Here is a 9,544-nt window from a genome sequence, read left to right as displayed (position 1 = left end):
TTGGTGAGATGGCTTGTTCTGGTATGGGCTAGGGACTTGGAGCTCAATGAGGCAGTGGGTCAGCTCATGTGCCCAGACTCTGCTCTCATCCACACTGTCAAGTTGGAGAGGAATCATAAACCATCATGCTTACCACCTCCTCCAACCTAGAGATAGTTCCATTTGTTCCTGCACCATTTGGCAGGAAAGATTCTAAGCGTAGAAACTTTATATTCATTCTATCTACTCTCTTAAACTGTGGGGTTTTTTTTCTGGGCTCTAAGGATAATTAATCTTCTCACAGCCCCTCAGTACTATCCTTCTGTGTTGCAGTTTGCAGAATTGGGTGTAGAATTTGTTACCCTGTCTCTATCTCTCTTGCCATTCTCTATTTGGCTTCTTTATCTATTGTTGTGCAGGAGTTGTTCAGTCAACCTTCAGTTCTTCTTCAGACAGTGGAGGGGATAAGTTCAGGGTCTTTCTACATTGCTATCTGGAATACTCTTCTATCTGGCATCTTTTAAATACACCATAGTTGACATTTACATGCCAAATTGTCTACTGTACTGTACTGCCAAACACACCTTAAGTAGACAAGAACTATGCTATTTATAATCTACAGGACACCATGAAAAATTTCATTTTCCTAAGTATAAAGTGGAGAAAGTAGGATGAAAGAGAATATTTCACTTAATTTATAGGCTTTAAAATATTAAAAAGAAAACACTCTAAGAATTTGTGAACACGTTCATCGTTTTTTTATTCTTTTAGGGGATACAAAAGCAAAATATTTAAAGAACATGGAATTTTGCCCTACTGTGAATATTAGATCTTTTCCAGGAACAAACCATTTTTCCAGGAGTAGAAGATATTTCAAAAGCTTTAACTAAATGTCTAAGAGGAGTAGGAAAGAAGCAACACTCTATAAAGGAAAAGAGATGTGGTGGAGAAAGAAAAGTAGAGAGAAAGCAGATTAAACTGTCTGTTTCATAATTTTACCCGTAATTTTGGTTTGATGTAGCTAGCACCTATGAGAATTTGTCATGCAGACATCCTATTAGTGAAATTGATCCACAGCCCCAGCTGCTCTTCTCTGAAAGCTTCTGCCTTTGCCCCAAGGTGGTACCTCCCACAGGCAGCTGTCTCCCATTGACCATGTACCACAGGGCTACTCAGGCAGATGAGTTCCTGGTTCCTGGGAGGTATAGGACTCCTTTATTGTCCAACTTGGGCTCAGGGCCTTGATGAACTTTTCTCGGACTGCACAGCAGTCTAGGATGCTTCTGCCAACCTTTCTTCTCTCTTTCACCTACAATCAGGTTTGCCCCATAATCTAACGATTCCCCCAGCCTTTTCAGACACCCTCTCTTATTTCTTTTCATAGCCATCTCCCCTAATAAAATTCTTGAATATCAGATTCCATCTTGCTTTCTGCCAGAAAAAAAGTACACAGTGACCTGGAGGCCTGAAAGGATTTCTGTGTTTCCTATAAGCTCTATTTTGCCTCATATATACATCCTCCAGAGGTTCTCTCCATTTTTCTCCTGAAAAACTTCATTAAATTTTTCTCTTGGTAAATTTCCCCACTTTGTGAACTACTCACACTTACTTGGAAGACAATTTTTGAAAACACTTTGAAAAAAAAAATGCATTAACCAGAATGAATCTGCTTATGCAGAGAGATAGTTTATACAGTCAAATAAATACTCATTAAATGCTGGAAGCCAGGTCTTGGTTTGGGGTTCCTTATTTTTAATATTTTAAAGCTTATAAATCAAGTGAAACACTCTCTTTCATCCTAGCTTCCACACTTCACACGTAGGAAAATGAGGTTTTTCATGGTGTTCTGTAGGTTATAAATAGCATAGTCCTTGTCTATTTAAGGCATATTTGGCAGTATATGATATCTAGACAATTTGGCATTTAAATTTTAACTATGGTGCATTTAAAATATGCAGGATGACATAAGCCATAAGCTGGGCTTCTAAACCTTGGCTTTTTTATGACTGATATTTAAAATAATGTATCAAGAGGTTAATATCCCATTGAAATTGTCTCTGTGTCTCTTTTACACACAATTGGTTTGACTGTTATGACTGTCAAAATAAATTAGAAAAGAATTGAGCCAATGGTGCCTTTAGACACAGTTTTAAATATCTCTATGATAGATGAAAAATGAAAAGGTTAAACTAGAAAACTTCTAAGGTTTCTTCCAGCTTTAATAACAGGAGTCTGTAATTCTATGGTTTAATGCAGTCAGATATATTTAGAGTTCTTCCTCTCTGACCGTAAGTTAGTTCCTTTTACATTATGTTCCTTTACATAGGTTCAGAGAATTTCCTTCTCTAAACATTTTCAGCAACCATGGCAGTTCCAAGTCTAATATGTGGGCATCGCTGAGCTACTTCTGTCACTAGCATCAGTCAGATGATCAAGAACCATGGCATTGTCTCTGAGAAAGCACGGATCTCTCTTGCCTCACTTCCCTTTCTGTAACTGCTTTGGGGGAATAATGATGGGAAAAATATTCTAAAAACATCCAACTTTAGCATTTAGCATACTCTAAAATCAATCCAATACAACCTTCCCTAAAGATCATACTTTATACAACCAAAAGTTACTTGCAGAAAATGTCTTCTGAAGGGTCTAACCCATTGAACAGGGCCAATTAGCCATGCTTAGCCATCAAAATCCCTCAAAGCCACAAATGCACAACTAAATTCAAACTTGAATCTGAATGATGAGAGAGTAAAGAACCATGGTTTAAGAAGCCAGCTTCCTCACTTTTCCAATAAAAAATAAATAAAACCAAATTAGATATTTGCTATTACTCAAAAAAAACTATGAATAATATCGTTAATTTTCTGTGGTGTTTTATATTTTAGTATTATTTAAATTACACATATTTTATATGCATAAATATATGCACATATGTGTATGCATATATGAGCTTTGACTCATCTACTCTCTAAATGTTTTTCTTCCTATTCTGTATTTCTCTTCGGTCCTTAAGTCCCATAGCCAAAAAATAAATAAAACTAAGAAATTCTCCTACCATGAGAATTTTAGGAACCTAACCCTTACAGATGAAATGAGATTTATGAGATATCTATAAATGCAGAAAAGAGATTCTTTTCATCTTTTCAAAGCCCCTCAAGTTCTGTTCAAAGTTACTGTTTTTTCAACTCCATACACATAGTTGTTCTAAAAAATTAAATTAAAACAAACCACTGCTTACTATTCTCTCAATAAAAAATGGAATTTAGTTAGATGTTAATAGCCCAAGTGTTCTACACTATGTAACATTTTTCATGTCAGATTGACTAGCATTGGTAACAGCATCTTGTTGCTCTCAGGTCCCCCAAGCACTACAGCTGTTCCTTATCTTAATCGTGTGACTGTGTCCAAAGTTATCAAGCAAAGTTTTTTATTTGTTATAAGTGTCATCACCTCTGGACAATTAGCTCACTTAATTAGAGCACAGCGCTAATGAAATCAGGGGTAATTAGAGCACAGCGTTAATGAAATCAGGGGTAATTAGAGCACAGCGCTAATGAAATCAGGGGTAAGAATCCCTTCTTTTATGATTATTAACCAAATATCTTCTCTTAGTACTAAGACTTAAGACTCCGTCTAAAATCATAGCCACTGTCTCAAACTTATGCAGTGGGGCAAAATAAGGAAGAGGTAAACACCTTAACATTTTTAGTATCACCTTCATTTAAATAAATATTTTAGTTTTAACTATAACTATTTCACACATATAGAAAAGTACAGATAATAATACAGTTGACCCTTGAAACTTGGAGGAGTTAAAAGTGCCAACCTCCACCCAGTCAAAAATCCATGTATGACTTTTTTTTTAATATGGAATGCTGCAAGAATTTGCATGTCACCCTTGTGTAGGGGCAGTGCTAATCTTCTCTGCATCATCCCAATTTTAGATGCTTGCTGCCAAAGCAAGTACTCTATGTATAACTTTTGATTCCCCACAAACTTAACAATTTTAGCCTACTCTTGACCAGAATCCTTACCGATAACACAGTTGACTGACACATATTTCGCATGTTGTCTTATACACTGTTTTCTTACAATAAAGTATTCTAAACAAAAGAACATGTTATTAGGAAAATCACAAGGAAGAGAAAATACACTTACAGTTCTGTACTGTATTTACTGAAAAAGTCTACATAAAGGTGGACCTTCACAGTTCAAAACTATGTTGTTCAAGTGTCAGCTATATAACAAAATACAAAGCACCTTTTCCACCAACTTAACAAATGTTGATATTTGGCAATATTTGCCTCAGATATTTATAAAATAAAATGTAGCCAATATGCATAAATAAAGATACAAATAAAGTATTAGAGATACCATTCTTTATGTCCCTAAGAGAATCACAGATGCTGACATGTAGTCTTATAGTCCATTTAAAAAATTAATATTCTAATAAATTATGTTTAATTTATTCATTTCCTTATTCTTGCACAATTATGATCCTTCAAATTTTTGTTAATACAACAGGCTTAACTGACACTTTTGAGGATGTCTTTTACAAGTTCACAATATATACCTTAAAAGTAGAATGGCAATCTTGTAGTGTGTATACATCTTCAAGTCTGTAGACATTATTAAATTACTCTCCAAAGTAGATTCACCAGACACAGACACTCCAGTAAACTGAGCTCCACAGAGAAAGTGCCAGGGCAAGTGAGAACCAGACAGGCACTGGGTTAGGAAAATAATTAAACATGGGCAGAGGAGATCCTAAGAAGCCAAGATACAAAATGTCATCACATTCTTTATGCAAACTTGATGAGAGGAACATAAGAAGAAGCACCCAGATACTTCAGCCAACTTCTCAGAGTTGTCTAAGAAGTCCTCAAAGAGATGGAAGACCATGTCTCCCAAAGAGAAAGGAAAATTTGAAGACATGCAAAGGCAAAGAGGTCCTATTATGAAAGAGAAATGAAAACTTATGTCCCCCCTAAAGGGAAACAAAAAGAAGTTCAAACATCCCAATGCACCCAAGGGGACTCCTTCAGCATTTTTCTTGTTTTGCTCTGAGTATTACCCAAAACTCCAAGGAGAACATCCCAGCCTATCCATTGGTGACATTGCAAAGAGACTGGGAGAGACGTGGAGTCACCCTCCTGCAGATGACGCGCAGCTTTATGAAAAGAAGGCTGCTAGACTGAAGGACAAATACGAACAGGATATTGTTGTATATCATGCTAAAAAGAAAAGCCTGATGTGGCAAAAAAGGAAGTCATCAAGGCTGGAAAAGGCAAGAAAAAAATAGAAGAGGAGGAAGACAAGGAAGATGAAGATGATGAAGAGGAGGAGGAAGATGAAGAAGGTGAATATGAAGAATATGATGAATAAATTGGTTCTATTGGTTTTTTTCTTGTCTATAAAGCATTTAACCCTCCCCCATACACAACTCAGTCCTCTTAAAAGAAAAAAATTGGAATGTAAAAATAAGACAAAACAAAACAAAGCAGAGGCACCAATGTATCCTAAGACCACCAGTTTTTGAAAGTTCTTATGTTCAGATATTATTGCAAAACACATCACATTATCAGAGTTTTTCAGTTTTAGCAATCTACTTGTTAATGAAATGTTGCCCCATTTTGTTTTAAATTTTGTCACCCATAATGATTAGTGAGAATTTACAACTTTTTATATATTTATTGGTCTTCAACTCTTCTTCTATTGATTGACCCTTCATATCTTTTGTCATTCTCTATTGAAATATTTCCCTTTTATTGCTTTTATATTTTTATTAATATATACATTTGTTTATTAATCCATTATTGGTTGCTTGGATTATAAATATTTTCACCTAGTATACGGTTTATCTTTTCATTTTATGGCCTTTTAGGTACAGATCTTTTTTGTTTTAAATGGCTAAAGTTAATCTTTTTAAGCTTTGTGCTTCTTGGGTCTTGTGTAAGAGCTCTTTTCTTACCTTCAAATATCATAGTTATTTTTGTAATTTTTTAATTTTTTTCAACTTGTCTTTATGCTATTAATCCAGTTAGGATTAACTTTTGTTTACGGTGGGAGATTATTTTTCCCGTATAACTAGTCCATTGCCTCACCATTATCTTATCTTTCACCACTGACTGGAAAGCCACTACTCGCATAGGTTAATTTTTCATATATACATGTGGCTGTTTCTAGGCTCCCTGTTCTGTTTACACTGACGTATTTGTGTATCCTTATGCCAATACAACACATATTAGTTACTGTATCTTTATAAAAACTCTTTTTTTAGTTTTTTAATGTTTATTGATTTTCAAGAGAGAGAGACAGACAGACAGAGTGTGAGTGGGGGCGGGGCAGAGAGAGAGAGGGAGACACAGAATCCGAAGCAGGCTCCAGGTTCTGAGCTGTCAACACAGAGCCCAAAGTGGGGCTTGAACCCACAAACTGTGAGATCATAACCTGAGCTGAAGTCGGATGCTTAACTGGCTGAACCAGCCAGGTGCACCTATAACAGCTCTAAATAAATGATAAAGTAAGTGCATTCTCTTTAATCTTCTTCAAGTGTTTTCCTTTGGTTGTTCTTGGCCCTTTATTCATCCACATAAATATTTGAAACAGCTTGACAAGTTCTGAGAAAACTTGAGATTTAGATTGAACTAGCTTTGCTTTTATAAATTATTTTGGAGAGAATCAAAATTTTAAAATACTGAGACCTCCTGTCCAAAAACCTGGCATCATTCTCCATTTATCTAGATCTTTCCATATATTCTTCAATAATGCTTTATAAATTTTTCTGTAAAAGTCATATGTATATTATGTTAAATTTAACCTCACATACTTTATAGTTTTGTGACTAAAAGAATAGGATATTTTAAAACTACATTTCTAACCCTGATGTATCTGATGTATTCAAGTACTATTAATTTTATATACAGTTTTGTAGACATTTTCCTTGATGAACTCTGATTACTTCTACTAGATTCTCTTAAATTTCATATGTATATAATTATATCATCTGTAACAATGGCAATTTGGTTTCTTATTCTTCTATTCCCATACCTCTTATTTATTTTCCATGTCATATTGAGCTAGTTAGGACATCCAGTACAATGCTAAATCCAAGTGGTGACAGCAGGCAACTTAAATTATTTCTGACTTTAAGAGAATGCTTCTAATTAATTTGCCATTAAATGTAAAATTTGCATTAAGTTTTATGTAGACATCCTTTTTTTATTCACAGTTTAAGATCTGATAACCTAAGATGAGCATATTTTTTCTCTGTCAATATGTTAACATGGTAAATTATAGATTTTATAAAGTTAAACCATCTCTGTCATCCTAGAATAAACCCTAAGGGCATTTATTCAATACCAGTCTGAGATTTTACACCTCAGCCTTGGAGAGGGTGATTAGAGCCTGCTGGGTGGGAGAGATTTCTGGGATAACATGGGTCAGAGCTCTTTCACAGGAGGCCAGTAACATTTGCTGGGATACCATAAGCCAGATCAGGTCTAATGGAAGCTGCCTGCTGGAGTATGGGTGGGTCAGAGATGGCCTATAGAAAACTGCCCAATGGGGTGCCAGAGAAACTCACTGGAGGGTGACCTCCACTGGGTCTCCCATATAACACTGATAGGTAGGCCTTAGGAGGAAAAAAAAAAGACCCAAAAACTGGGAAGAAAATCTTCTTCCTTCACTATGCCCTGCAGGACCCCTCTAGCACTCTCTCTTAACAAAACCTACCATTGCATCAACTGGCAAAGAGTTCAGTTCCATTATCAAAAGCCAGGACAAGAGGTAGATTTGGATCTGAGAATCAATAAATTCACAACTTGCTGTCTTAGTCAAGTTCATTAACTCCTAATTTAATATAAACCCCATAACAGTTCTATGCAATCAGTACTATCCCCATTGTACAGGAAAGGACACTGAGGTTTACAGAGGTGAGGTAAATGTCTATAGCCATCCATCAAGTGAGTAGTCAAAATTAGACTGAACTCTGATCATTTGATTACAGAACCCTCTCTTAACCCACTGCACTCTCTGCCTCCAGATTCACTTGAGTAATGCCAATTAGAAAACTAATAACAGCAATCCTGGCCTAGTCTGAAAAGGCAGCCATGAGAATGTTGGTGACAATGACTAGAAGAGACATTTCAGAATAAGATTTAACACTTCTTAGTCCAACTAAATATAATAGCTATTTCAGGGTGCTCTCAGCCTCAAATGTTCTATCCTCTGATCCATAAGGGCATTTGCATTGTACAGAAATGCAAATTCAGAAAATAAGGTATACATAAATGTCCAAAACTAAATCCTGAGAGTAGCATAGAACAAACTCTAGCATTCATTTAATATGGCTTTACATAAAATTTATAAGTAATAATTATGTTTATATGGAATAATTACACAAATACAGCCACACACATAGATATACACTCTCCACCATTATATTCTTAGGTCTGAGTTTGTTTTTACCTATACTATAAATATTCTTAAGTTAATTGAAAATAGAACTTTATATAAATGTGGACTCTTGTTCAAATTGTTCTTTGCTTAGCTTTTATCAGCCTTTTTTGGCTTTTAGTGTCAAAAGATCAATATATATTAATAAAAGCATTTGAGAGCTTGTCTAATTGGAGTTTGTTTATACCTTAGACATCCTCTCAATCACTTTTATTATTGTATATTGATCTTTTGGCAGTAAAAGAAAGAACAAAGTCAAGACATTGCCTCTCCCAAGGTATCCACATCCTAATCCCCAGAATTTGTGAATATATTATGTTATATGACTAGGGGCAATTAAGGTTCCAGATGAAATTAAGATTGCTAATCAACTACCTTGAGATGGGGAGATTATTCTGGATTATTCAGGTGAGCTCAATGTAATTACAAGGGTCCTTATAAGTAAAAGAGAGAGGCAGGAGAGCCAGAGAGTGCTACAATGTGAGAAAGACAAATTCTCCCCTGGAGTTTCTAAAAAGGAACGCAGCCTTGCATACACCTTGATTTTAGCCTGAGACTCATTTTAAATTTCTGACCTCCCGATCTGTAAATAATAAATTTGTATTATTGTAGCCACTAACTTTGTAGCCATTTGTTATAGCAACCATAGGAAATGAATGAATCCTGCTTCATCTTCTGAACTAGAGGAAATTTTGGATTTAAAATCCCCAAATCCCCATTCAAATAATAATCATAATAATGAATTAATTAATCTTACTTATTTAGCCACACATCCACAACTTGTTCACATTCTAAGGCCTTGTCTTTGAATTTCCTCTTGTCTGTGTGGAAGCTGTTCCCCCACATCTAAGCCCTGCAGCTTCACATTCAGAATTGCTGTTTTAAGATAAAAAGTTTTCATTCGCTCATTCAGTCAACAAGCATTTATACTTCTAGCTGGACCTCAGACACCAGTATATAATTCAAGCCCAACAAATGTTTCAACTTAATATATCCAAAACCAAATTCCTGGTTTTCCTACACAATCTACAACTTCCAGAGTCTTCACTTCAGTTGATGCAAAGTCCATTCATCCACTTGCTCAGGCCAAGGTGCTGGAGTCGTCCTT

General features: G+C 35.5%; 1 non-coding gene and 1 pseudogene across 1 annotated transcript; one reads left to right on the top strand and one right to left on the bottom strand.

Moving 5' to 3' along the window:
* Window positions 1-3,840: 3,840 nt before the first annotated feature.
* Window positions 3,841-3,942, bottom strand: LOC115297285. Its single transcript, XR_003911383.1, has one exon. It is a non-coding gene; the product is annotated as a U6 spliceosomal RNA (small nuclear RNA).
* Window positions 3,943-4,730: 788 nt separating this feature from the next.
* LOC115296984 lies at window positions 4,731-5,364 on the top strand (annotated as a pseudogene).
* Window positions 5,365-9,544: the final 4,180 nt, after the last annotated feature.

This window comes from Suricata suricatta, chromosome 7, assembly GCF_006229205.1.
Source record: "Suricata suricatta isolate VVHF042 chromosome 7, meerkat_22Aug2017_6uvM2_HiC, whole genome shotgun sequence".
Taxonomy (NCBI): Eukaryota; Metazoa; Chordata; class Mammalia; order Carnivora; family Herpestidae; genus Suricata; species Suricata suricatta.
This window is presented reverse-complemented; position numbering and strand designations above follow the sequence as displayed.